This window comes from Camelina sativa, chromosome 8 (assembly GCF_030686135.1).
Source record: "Camelina sativa cultivar CO46 ecotype springtype chromosome 8, ASM3068613v1".
Lineage (NCBI taxonomy): Eukaryota > Viridiplantae > Streptophyta > Magnoliopsida > Brassicales > Brassicaceae > Camelina > Camelina sativa.
This window is the reverse complement of record NC_141887.1, coordinates 14529438-14541776: the sequence shown is the minus strand read 5'-3', so window position 1 is coordinate 14541776 and position 12339 is coordinate 14529438.

Genomic DNA, 12339 nt, shown 5'->3' with positions numbered 1-12339 from the left:
TTAAAATTTTCTTGGTTTTAGCCTGTTTCGGGACAAAATGGGTATAAGTGTTGTCTAAACACTCCAAATTCAACTCGAACTCTTAAAATTAGTCAAATGCATTTGATTTTCACACATTCTGACCCTAGAAACAGTAACAAAGCTGTTTAATGCTTGGAATCAATGTTTTCTCGGTTTTAGTCTGTTTTCTCGTTTTAAGCCTATTTTGGGACAAAATGGGTATAAGTGTTGTCTAAACACTCCAAATTCATCCCAAACTCTTACAATTAGTCAAATGCATTGGACTGTCACAGATTCTGACCCTAGAAACAGTAAAAAGTCTGTTTACTTCTTCGAATAAATGTTTTCTCGGTTTTTGCCTGTTTTCTCGTTAACGCTATTTTGGGACAAAATGGGTATAAGTCTTGTCAAAACACTCCAAATTCAACCTGAACTCATAAACTTAGTCAAATGCATTAGATTGCTACATATTTTGACGTTGAAACAGTAACAAATCTGTTTACTGCTTCGAATCAATGTTTTCTCGGTTTTAGCCTGTTTCGGGACAAAATGAGTATAAGTGTTGTCTAGACACTCCAAATTCATCCTGAACTCTTAAAGTTAGTCAAATGCATTGGAATGTCACACATTTTGACCCTAGAAACAGTAACAAAGCTGTTTAATGCTTCGGATAAATGTTTTCTCGGTTTTTCCCTGTTTCGGGACAAAATGGGTATAAGTGCTGTCTAAAGACTCCAAATTCAACCCGAACTCTTAAAATTAGACAAATGCATTGGATTGTTACATATTTTGACCCTAGAAACAGTAACAAAGCTGTTTACTGCTTCAAATCAATGGTTTTTTAGTTTAAGCCTGTTTTGGGATAAAACAGGGTTAAGCGTTGTCTAAACACTCCCAATTCATCCCAAACTCCTACAATTAGTCAAATGCATTGGATTGTCGTACATTTTGAACTTCGAAACAGTAACAAAGCTGTTTAATGCTTTGAATCAATGTTTTCTCGGTTTTAGCATGTTTCGGGACAAAATGGGTATAAGTGTTGTCTAAACACTCCAAATTCATCGTGAACTCTTAAATTTAGTCAAATGCATTGGATTGTCACATACTTTGACCCTAGAAACACAAACAAAGCTGTTTACTGCTTCGAATGAATGTTTTCTCGGTTTTAGCCTGTTTTCTCGTTTTAACCCTGTTTTGGGACAAAATAGGTATAAGTCTTGTCTAAACACTCCAAATTCAATCCGAACTCTTAAAATTAGTCAAATGCATTGGATTGTTACATATTTTTGACCCTAGAAACAGTAAAAATGTTGTTTACTGCTTCGAATCAATGTTTTCTCGGTTTTAGCCTGTTTCGGGACAAAATGAGTATAAGTGTTGTCTAAGCACTCTAAATTCATCCCAAACTCTTAAAATTATTCAAATGCATTGGAGTTTCACACATTTTGACCCTGTAAACACAAACAAAGCTGTTTACTGCTTCGAATTAATGTTTACTCGGTTTTACCCTGTTTTGGGACAAAATGGGTATAAGTTTTGTCTAAACACTCCAAATTCAACCCAAACTCTTAAAATTAGTCAATTGCATTGGATTGTTACATAATTTGATCCTAGAAACAGTAACAAAGCTGTTTACTGCTTCAAATCAATGTTTTTTCGGTTTAAGCCTGTTTTGGGATAAAACAGGGTTAAGCATTGTCTAAACACTCCAAATTCATCTGAAACTCCTTCAATTAGTCAAATGCATTGGATTGTCGCACATTCTGAACCTAGAAACAATAACAAAGCTGTTTACTGCTTCGAATTAAAATTTTCTTGGTTTTAGCCTGTTTCGGGACAAAATGGGTATAAGTGTTGTCTAAACACTCCAAATTCAACTCGAACTCTTAAAATTAAACAAATGCATTGGATTGTTACATATTTTGACCCTAGAAACAGTAACAAAGCTGTTTACTGCTTCAAATCAATGTTTTTTCGGTTTAAGCCTGTTTTGGGATAAAACAGGGTTAAGCGTTGTCTAAACACTCCAAATTCATCTGAAACTCCTTCAATTAGTCAAATGCATTGGATTGTCGCACATTCTCAACCTAGAAACAATAACAAAGCTGTTTACTGCTTCGAATTAAAATTTTCTTGGTTTTAGCCTGTTTCGGGACAAAATGGGTATAAGTGTTGTCTAAACACTCCAAATTCAACTCGAACTTTTAAAATTAAACAAATGCATTGGATTGTTACATATTTTGACCCTAGAAACAGTAACAAAGCTGTTTACTGCTTCAAATCAATGTTTTTTCAGTTTAAGCCTTTTTTGGGATAAAACAGGGTTAAGCGTTGTCTAAACACTCCCAATTCATCCCAAACTCCTACAATTAGTCATATGAATTGGATTGTCATACATTTTGATCTTAGAAACAGTAACAAAGCTGTTTAATGCTTCAAATCGATGTTTTCTCGGTTTTAGCATGTTTCGGGACAAAATGGGTATAAGTGCTGTCTAAAGACTCCAAATTCAACCCGAACTCTTAAAATTAGACAAATGCATTGGATTGTTACATATTTTGACCCTGGAAACAGTAACAAAGCTGTTTACTGCTTCAAATCAATGGTTTTTTAGTTTAAGCCTGTTTTGGGATAAAACAGGGTTAAGCGTTGTCTAAACACTCCCAATTCATCCCAAACTCCTACAATTAGTCAAATGCATTGGATTGTCGTACATTTTGAACTTCGAAACAGTAACAAAGCTGTTTAATGCTTTGAATCAATGTTTTCTCGGTTTTAGCATGTTTCAGGACAAAATGGGTATAAGTGTTGTCTAAACACTCCAAATTCATCGTGAACTCTTAAATTTAGTCAAATGCATTGGATTGTCACATACTTTGACCCTAGAAACACAAACAAAGCTGTTTACTGCTTCGAATGAATGTTTTCTCGGTTTTAGCCTGTTTTCTCGTTTTAACCCTGTTTTGGGACAAAATAGGTATAAGTCTTGTCTAAACACTCCAAATTCAATCCGAACTCTTAAAATTAGTCAAATGCATTGGATTGTTACATATTTTTGACCCTACAAACAGTAAAAATGTTGTTTACTGCTTCGAATCAATGTTTTCTCGGTTTTAGCCTGTTTCGGGACAAAATGAGTATAAGTGTTGTCTAAGCACTCCAAATTCATCCCAAACTCTTAAAATTATTCAAATGCATTGGAGTTTCACACATTTTGACCCTGTAAACACAAACAAAGCTGTTTACTGCTTCGAATTAATGTTTTCTCGGTTTTACCCTGTTTTGGGACAAAATGGGTATAAGTTTTGTCTAAACACTCCAAATTCAACCCAAACTCTTAAAATTAGTCAATTGCATTGGATTGTTACATAATTTGATCCTAGAAACAGTAACAAAGCTGTTTACTGCTTCAAATCAATGTTTTTTCGGTTTAAGCCTGTTTTGGGATAAAACAGGGTTAAGCGTTGTCTAAACACTCCAAATTCATCTGAAACTCCTTCAATTAGTCAAATGCATTGGATTGTCGCACATTCTGAACCTAGAAACAATAACAAAGCTGTTTACTGCTTCGAATTAAAATTTTCTTGGTTTTAGCCTGTTTCGGGACAAAATGGGTATAAGTGTTGTCTAAACACTCCAAATTCAACCCAAACTCTTAAAATTAGTCAATTGCATTGGATTGTTACATAATTTGACCCTAGAAACAGTAACAAAGCTGTTTACATAAGTGTTGTCTAAACACTCCAAATTCAACTCGAACTCTTAAAATTAGTCAAATGCATTTGATTTTCACACATTCTGACCCTAGAAACAGTAACAAAGCTGTTTAAAGCTTGGAATCAATGTTTTCTCGGTTTTAGTCTGTTTTCTCGTTTTAAGCCTATTTTGGGACAAAATGGGTATAAGTGTTGTCTAAACACTCCAAATTCATCCCAAACTCTTACAATTAGTCAAATGCATTGGACTGTCACAGATTCTGACCCTAGAAACAGTAAAAAGTCTGTTTACTTCTTCGAATAAATGTTTTCTCGGTTTTTGCCTGTTTTCTCGTTAACCCTATTTTGGGACAAAATGGGTATAAGTCTTGTCAAAACACTCCAAATTCAACCTGAACTCTTAAACTTAGTCAAATGCATTAGATTGCTACATATTTTGACGTTGAAACAGTAACAAATCTGTTTACTGCTTCGAATCAATGTTTTTTCGGTTTTAGCCTGTTTCGGGACAAAATGAGTATACGTGTTGTCTAGACACTCCAAATTCATCCTGAACTCTTAAAGTTAGTCAAATGCATTGGATTGTCACACATTTTGACCCTAGAAACACAAACAAAGCTGTTTACTGCTTCGGATAAATGTTTTCTCGGTTTTTCCCTGTTTCGGGACAAAATGGGTATAAGTGTTGTCTAAAGACTCCAAATTCAACCCGAACTCTTAAAATTAGACAAATGCATTGGATTGTTACATATTTTGACCCTGGAAACAGTAACAAAGCTGTTTACTGCTTCAAATCAATGGTTTTTTAGTTTAAGCCTGTTTTGGGATAAAACAGGGTTAAGCGTTGTCTAAACACTCCCAATTCATCCCAAACTCCTACAATTAGTCAAATGCATTGGATTGTCGTACATTTTGAACTTAGAAACAGTAACAAAGCTGTTTAATGCTTTGAATCAATGTTTTCTCGGTTTTAGCATGTTTCGGGACAAAATGGGTATAAGTGTTGTCTAAACACTCCAAATTCATCGTGAACTCTTAAATTTAGTCAAAAGCATTGGATTGTCACATACTTTGACCCTAAAAACACAAACAAAGCTGTTTATTGCTTCGAATGAATGTTTTCTCGGTTTTAGCCTGTTTTCTCGTTTTAACCCTGTTTTGGGACAAAATAGGTATAAGTCTTGTCTAAACACTCCAAATTCAATCCGAACTCTTAAAATTAGTCAAATGCATTGGATTGTTACATATTTTTGACCCTACAAACAGTAAAAATGTTGTTTACTGCTTCGAATCAATGTTTTCTCGGTTTTAGCCTGTTTCGGGACAAAATGAGTATAAGTGTTGTCTAAGCACTCCAAATTCATCCCAAACTCTTAAAATTATTCAAATGCATTGGAGTTTCACACATTTTGACCTTGTAAACACAAACAAAGCTGTTTACTGCTTCGAATTAATGTTTTCTCGGTTTTACCCTGTTTTGGGACAAAATGGGTATAAGTTTTGTCTAAACACTCCAAATTCAACCCAAACTCTTAAAATTAGTCAATTGCATTGGATTGTTACATAATTTGATCCTAGAAACAGTAACAAAGCTGTTTACTGCTTCAAATCAATGTTTTTTCTGTTTAAGCCTGTTTTGGGATAAAACAGGGTTAAGCGTTGTCTAAACACTCCAAATTCATCTGAAACTCCTTCAATTAGTCAAATGCATTGGATTGTCGCACATTCTGAACCTAGAAACAATAACAAAGCTGTTTACTGCTTCGAATTAAAATTTTCTTGGTTTTAGCCTGTTTCGGGACAAAATGGGTATAAGTGTTGTCTAAACACTCCAAATTCAACTCGAACTTTTAAAATTAAACAAATGCATTGGATTGTTACATATTTTGACCCTAGAAACAGTAACAAAGCTGTTTACTGCTTCAAATCAATGTTTTTTCGGTTTAAGCCTGTTTTGGGATAAAACAGGGTTAAGCGTTGTCTAAACACTCCAAATTCATCTGAAACTCCTTCAATTAGTCAAATGCATTGGATTGTCGCACATTCTCAACCTAGAAACAATAACAAAGCTGTTTACTGCTTCGAATTAAAATTTTCTTGGTTTTAGCCTGTTTCGGGACAAAATGGGTATAAGTGTTGTCTAAACACTCCAAATTCAACTCGAACTTTTAAAATTAAACAAATGCATTGGATTGTTACATATTTTGACCCTAGAAACAGTAACAAAGCTGTTTACTGCTTCAAATCAATGTTTTTTCAGTTTAAGCCTTTTTTGGGATAAAACAGGGTTAAGCGTTGTCTAAACACTCCCAATTCATCCCAAACTCCTACAATTAGTCAAATGAATTGGATTGTCATACATTTTGATCTTAGAAACAGTAACAAAGCTGTTTAATGCTTCAAATCGATGTTTTCTCGGTTTTAGCATGTTTCGGGACAAAATGGGTATAAGTGCTGTCTAAAGACTCCAAATTCAACCCGAACTCTTAAAATTAGACAAATGCATTGGATTGTTACATATTTTGACCCTGGAAACAGTAACAAAGCTGTTTACTGCTTCAAATCAATGGTTTTTTAGTTTAAGCCTGTTTTGGGATAAAACAGGGTTAAGCGTTGTCTAAACACTCCCAATTCATCCCAAACTCCTACAATTAGTCAAATGCATTGGATTGTCGTACATTTTGAACTTCGAAACAGTAACAAAGCTGTTTAATGCTTTGAATCAATGTTTTCTCGGTTTTAGCATGTTTCAGGACAAAATGGGTATAAGTGTTGTCTAAACACTCCAAATTCATCGTGAACTCTTAAATTTAGTCAAATGCATTGGATTGTCACATACTTTGACCCTAGAAACACAAACAAAGCTGTTTACTGCTTCGAATGAATGTTTTCTCGGTTTTAGCCTGTTTTCTCGTTTTAACCCTGTTTTGGGACAAAATAGGTATAAGTCTTGTCTAAACACTCCAAATTCAATCCGAACTCTTAAAATTAGTCAAATGCATTGGATTGTTACATATTTTTGACCCTACAAACAGTAAAAATGTTGTTTACTGCTTCGAATCAATGTTTTCTCGGTTTTAGCCTGTTTCGGGACAAAATGAGTATAAGTGTTGTCTAAGCACTCCAAATTCATCCCAAACTCTTAAAATTATTCAAATGCATTGGAGTTTCACACATTTTGACCCTGTAAACACAAACAAAGCTGTTTACTGCTTCGAATTAATGTTTTCTCGGTTTTACCCTGTTTTGGGACAAAATGGGTATAAGTTTTGTCTAAACACTCCAAATTCAACCCAAACTCTTAAAATTAGTCAATTGCATTGGATTGTTACATAATTTGATCCTAGAAACAGTAACAAAGCTGTTTACTGCTTCAAATCAATGTTTTTTCTGTTTAAGCCTGTTTTGGGATAAAACAGGGTTAAGCGTTGTCTAAACACTCCAAATTCATCTGAAACTCCTTCAATTAGTCAAATGCATTGGATTGTCGCACATTCTGAACCTAGAAACAATAACAAAGCTGTTTACTGCTTCGAATTAAAATTTTCTTGGTTTTAGCCTGTTTCGGGACAAAATGGGTATAAGTGTTGTCTAAACACTCCAAATTCAACTCGAACTTTTAAAATTAAACAAATGCATTGGATTGTTACATATTTTGACCCTAGAAACAGTAACAAAGCTGTTTACTGCTTCAAATCAATGTTTTTTCGGTTTAAGCCTGTTTTGGGATAAAACAGGGTTAAGCGTTGTCTAAACACTCCAAATTCATCTGAAACTCCTTCAATTAGTCAAATGCATTGGATTGTCGCACATTCTCAACCTAGAAACAATAACAAAGCTGTTTACTGCTTCGAATTAAAATTTTCTTGGTTTTAGCCTGTTTCGGGACAAAATGGGTATAAGTGTTGTCTAAACACTCCAAATTCAACTCGAACTTTTAAAATTAAACAAATGCATTGGATTGTTACATATTTTGACCCTAGAAACAGTAACAAAGCTGTTTACTGCTTCAAATCAATGTTTTTTCAGTTTAAGCCTTTTTTGGGATAAAACAGGGTTAAGCGTTGTCTAAACACTCCCAATTCATCCCAAACTCCTACAATTAGTCAAATGAATTGGATTGTCATACATTTTGATCTTAGAAACAGTAACAAAGCTGTTTAATGCTTCAAATCGATGTTTTCTCGGTTTTAGCATGTTTCGGGACAAAATGGGTATAAGTGCTGTCTAAAGACTCCAAATTCAACCCGAACTCTTAAAATTAGACAAATGCATTGGATTGTTACATATTTTGACCCTGGAAACAGTAACAAAGCTGTTTACTGCTTCAAATCAATGGTTTTTTAGTTTAAGCCTGTTTTGGGATAAAACAGGGTTAAGCGTTGTCTAAACACTCCCAATTCATCCCAAACTCCTACAATTAGTCAAATGAATTGGATTGTCATACATTTTGATCTTAGAAACAGTAACAAAGCTGTTTAATGCTTCAAATCGATGTTTTCTCGGTTTTAGCATGTTTCGGGACAAAATGGGTATAAGTGCTGTCTAAAGACTCCAAATTCAACCCGAACTCTTAAAATTAGACAAATGCATTGGATTGTTACATATTTTGACCCTGGAAACAGTAACAAAGCTGTTTACTGCTTCAAATCAATGGTTTTTTAGTTTAAGCCTGTTTTGGGATAAAACAGGGTTAAGCGTTGTCTAAACACTCCCAATTCATCCCAAACTCCTACAATTAGTCAAATGCATTGGATTGTCGTACATTTTGAACTTCGAAACAGTAACAAAGCTGTTTAATGCTTTGAATCAATGTTTTCTCGGTTTTAGCATGTTTCAGGACAAAATGGGTATAAGTGTTGTCTAAACACTCCAAATTCATCGTGAACTCTTAAATTTAGTCAAATGCATTGGATTGTCACATACTTTGACCCTAGAAACACAAACAAAGCTGTTTACTGCTTCGAATGAATGTTTTCTCGGTTTTAGCCTGTTTTCTCGTTTTAACCCTGTTTTGGGACAAAATAGGTATAAGTCTTGTCTAAACACTCCAAATTCAATCCGAACTCTTAAAATTAGTCAAATGCATTGGATTGTTACATATTTTTGACCCTACAAACAGTAAAAATGTTGTTTACTGCTTCGAATCAATGTTTTCTCGGTTTTAGCCTGTTTCGGGACAAAATGAGTATAAGTGTTGTCTAAGCACTCCAAATTCATCCCAAACTCTTAAAATTATTCAAATGCATTGGAGTTTCACACATTTTGACCCTGTAAACACAAACAAAGCTGTTTACTGCTTCGAATTAATGTTTTCTCGGTTTTACCCTGTTTTGGGACAAAATGGGTATAAGTTTTGTCTAAACACTCCAAATTCAACCCAAACTCTTAAAATTAGTCAATTGCATTGGATTGTTACATAATTTGATCCTAGAAACAGTAACAAAGCTGTTTACTGCTTCAAATCAATGTTTTTTCTGTTTAAGCCTGTTTTGGGATAAAACAGGGTTAAGCGTTGTCTAAACACTCCAAATTCATCTGAAACTCCTTCAATTAGTCAAATGCATTGGATTGTCGCACATTCTGAACCTAGAAACAATAACAAAGCTGTTTACTGCTTCGAATTAAAATTTTCTTGGTTTTAGCCTGTTTCGGGACAAAATGGGTATAAGTGTTGTCTAAACACTCCAAATTCAACTCGAACTTTTAAAATTAAACAAATGCATTGGATTGTTACATATTTTGACCCTAGAAACAGTAACAAAGCTGTTTACTGCTTCAAATCAATGTTTTTTCGGTTTAAGCCTGTTTTGGGATAAAACAGGGTTAAGCGTTGTCTAAACACTCCAAATTCATCTGAAACTCCTTCAATTAGTCAAATGCATTGGATTGTCGCACATTCTCAACCTAGAAACAATAACAAAGCTGTTTACTGCTTCGAATTAAAATTTTCTTGGTTTTAGCCTGTTTCGGGACAAAATGGGTATAAGTGTTGTCTAAACACTCCAAATTCAACTCGAACTTTTAAAATTAAACAAATGCATTGGATTGTTACATATTTTGACCCTAGAAACAGTAACAAAGCTGTTTACTGCTTCAAATCAATGTTTTTTCAGTTTAAGCCTTTTTTGGGATAAAACAGGGTTAAGCGTTGTCTAAACACTCCCAATTCATCCCAAACTCCTACAATTAGTCAAATGAATTGGATTGTCATACATTTTGATCTTAGAAACAGTAACAAAGCTGTTTAATGCTTCAAATCGATGTTTTCTCGGTTTTAGCATGTTTCGGGACAAAATGGGTATAAGTGCTGTCTAAAGACTCCAAATTCAACCCGAACTCTTAAAATTAGACAAATGCATTGGATTGTTACATATTTTGACCCTGGAAACAGTAACAAAGCTGTTTACTGCTTCAAATCAATGGTTTTTTAGTTTAAGCCTGTTTTGGGATAAAACAGGGTTAAGCGTTGTCTAAACACTCCCAATTCATCCCAAACTCCTACAATTAGTCAAATGCATTGGATTGTCGTACATTTTGAACTTCGAAACAGTAACAAAGCTGTTTAATGCTTTGAATCAATGTTTTCTCGGTTTTAGCATGTTTCAGGACAAAATGGGTATAAGTGTTGTCTAAACACTCCAAATTCATCGTGAACTCTTAAATTTAGTCAAATGCATTGGATTGTCACATACTTTGACCCTAGAAACACAAACAAAGCTGTTTACTGCTTCGAATGAATGTTTTCTCGGTTTTAGCCTGTTTTCTCGTTTTAACCCTGTTTTGGGACAAAATAGGTATAAGTCTTGTCTAAACACTCCAAATTCAATCCGAACTCTTAAAATTAGTCAAATGCATTGGATTGTTACATATTTTTGACCCTACAAACAGTAAAAATGTTGTTTACTGCTTCGAATCAATGTTTTCTCGGTTTTAGCCTGTTTCGGGACAAAATGAGTATAAGTGTTGTCTAAGCACTCCAAATTCATCCCAAACTCTTAAAATTATTCAAATGCATTGGAGTTTCACACATTTTGACCCTGTAAACACAAACAAAGCTGTTTACTGCTTCGAATTAATGTTTTCTCGGTTTTACCCTGTTTTGGGACAAAATGGGTATAAGTTTTGTCTAAACACTCCAAATTCAACCCAAACTCTTAAAATTAGTCAATTGCATTGGATTGTTACATAATTTGATCCTAGAAACAGTAACAAAGCTGTTTACTGCTTCAAATCAATGTTTTTTCGGTTTAAGCCTGTTTTGGGATAAAACAGGGTTAAGCGTTGTCTAAACACTCCAAATTCATCTGAAACTCCTTCAATTAGTCAAATGCATTGGATTGTCGCACATTCTGAACCTAGAAACAATAACAAAGCTGTTTACTGCTTCGAATTAAAATTTTCTTGGTTTTAGCCTGTTTCGGGACAAAATGGGTATAAGTGTTGTCTAAACACTCCAAATTCAACCCAAACTCTTAAAATTAGTCAATTGCATTGGATTGTTACATAATTTGACCCTAGAAACAGTAACAAAGCTGTTTACATAAGTGTTGTCTAAACACTCCAAATTCAACTCGAACTCTTAAAATTAGTCAAATGCATTTGATTTTCACACATTCTGACCCTAGAAACAGTAACAAAGCTGTTTAAAGCTTGGAATCAATGTTTTCTCGGTTTTAGTCTGTTTTCTCGTTTTAAGCCTATTTTGGGACAAAATGGGTATAAGTGTTGTCTAAACACTCCAAATTCATCCCAAACTCTTACAATTAGTCAAATGCATTGGACTGTCACAGATTCTGACCCTAGAAACAGTAAAAAGTCTGTTTACTTCTTCGAATAAATGTTTTCTCGGTTTTTGCCTGTTTTCTCGTTAACCCTATTTTGGGACAAAATGGGTATAAGTCTTGTCAAAACACTCCAAATTCAACCTGAACTCTTAAACTTAGTCAAATGCATTAGATTGCTACATATTTTGACGTTGAAACAGTAACAAATCTGTTTACTGCTTCGAATCAATGTTTTTTCGGTTTTAGCCTGTTTCGGGACAAAATGAGTATACGTGTTGTCTAGACACTCCAAATTCATCCTGAACTCTTAAAGTTAGTCAAATGCATTGGATTGTCACACATTTTGACCCTAGAAACACAAACAAAGCTGTTTACTGCTTCGGATAAATGTTTTCTCGGTTTTTCCCTGTTTCGGGACAAAATGGGTATAAGTGTTGTCTAAAGACTCCAAATTCAACCCGAACTCTTAAAATTAGACAAATGCATTGGATTGTTACATATTTTGACCCTGGAAACAGTAACAAAGCTGTTTACTGCTTCAAATCAATGGTTTTTTAGTTTAAGCCTGTTTTGGGATAAAACAGGGTTAAGCGTTGTCTAAACACTCCCAATTCATCCCAAACTCCTACAATTAGTCAAATGCATTGGATTGTCGTACATTTTGAACTTAGAAACAGTAACAAAGCTGTTTAATGCTTTGAATCAATGTTTTCTCGGTTTTAGCATGTTTCGGGACAAAATGGGTATAAGTGTTGTCTAAACACTCCAAATTCATCGTGAACTCTTAAATTTAGTCAAAAGCATTGGATTGTCACATACTTTGACCCTAAAAACAC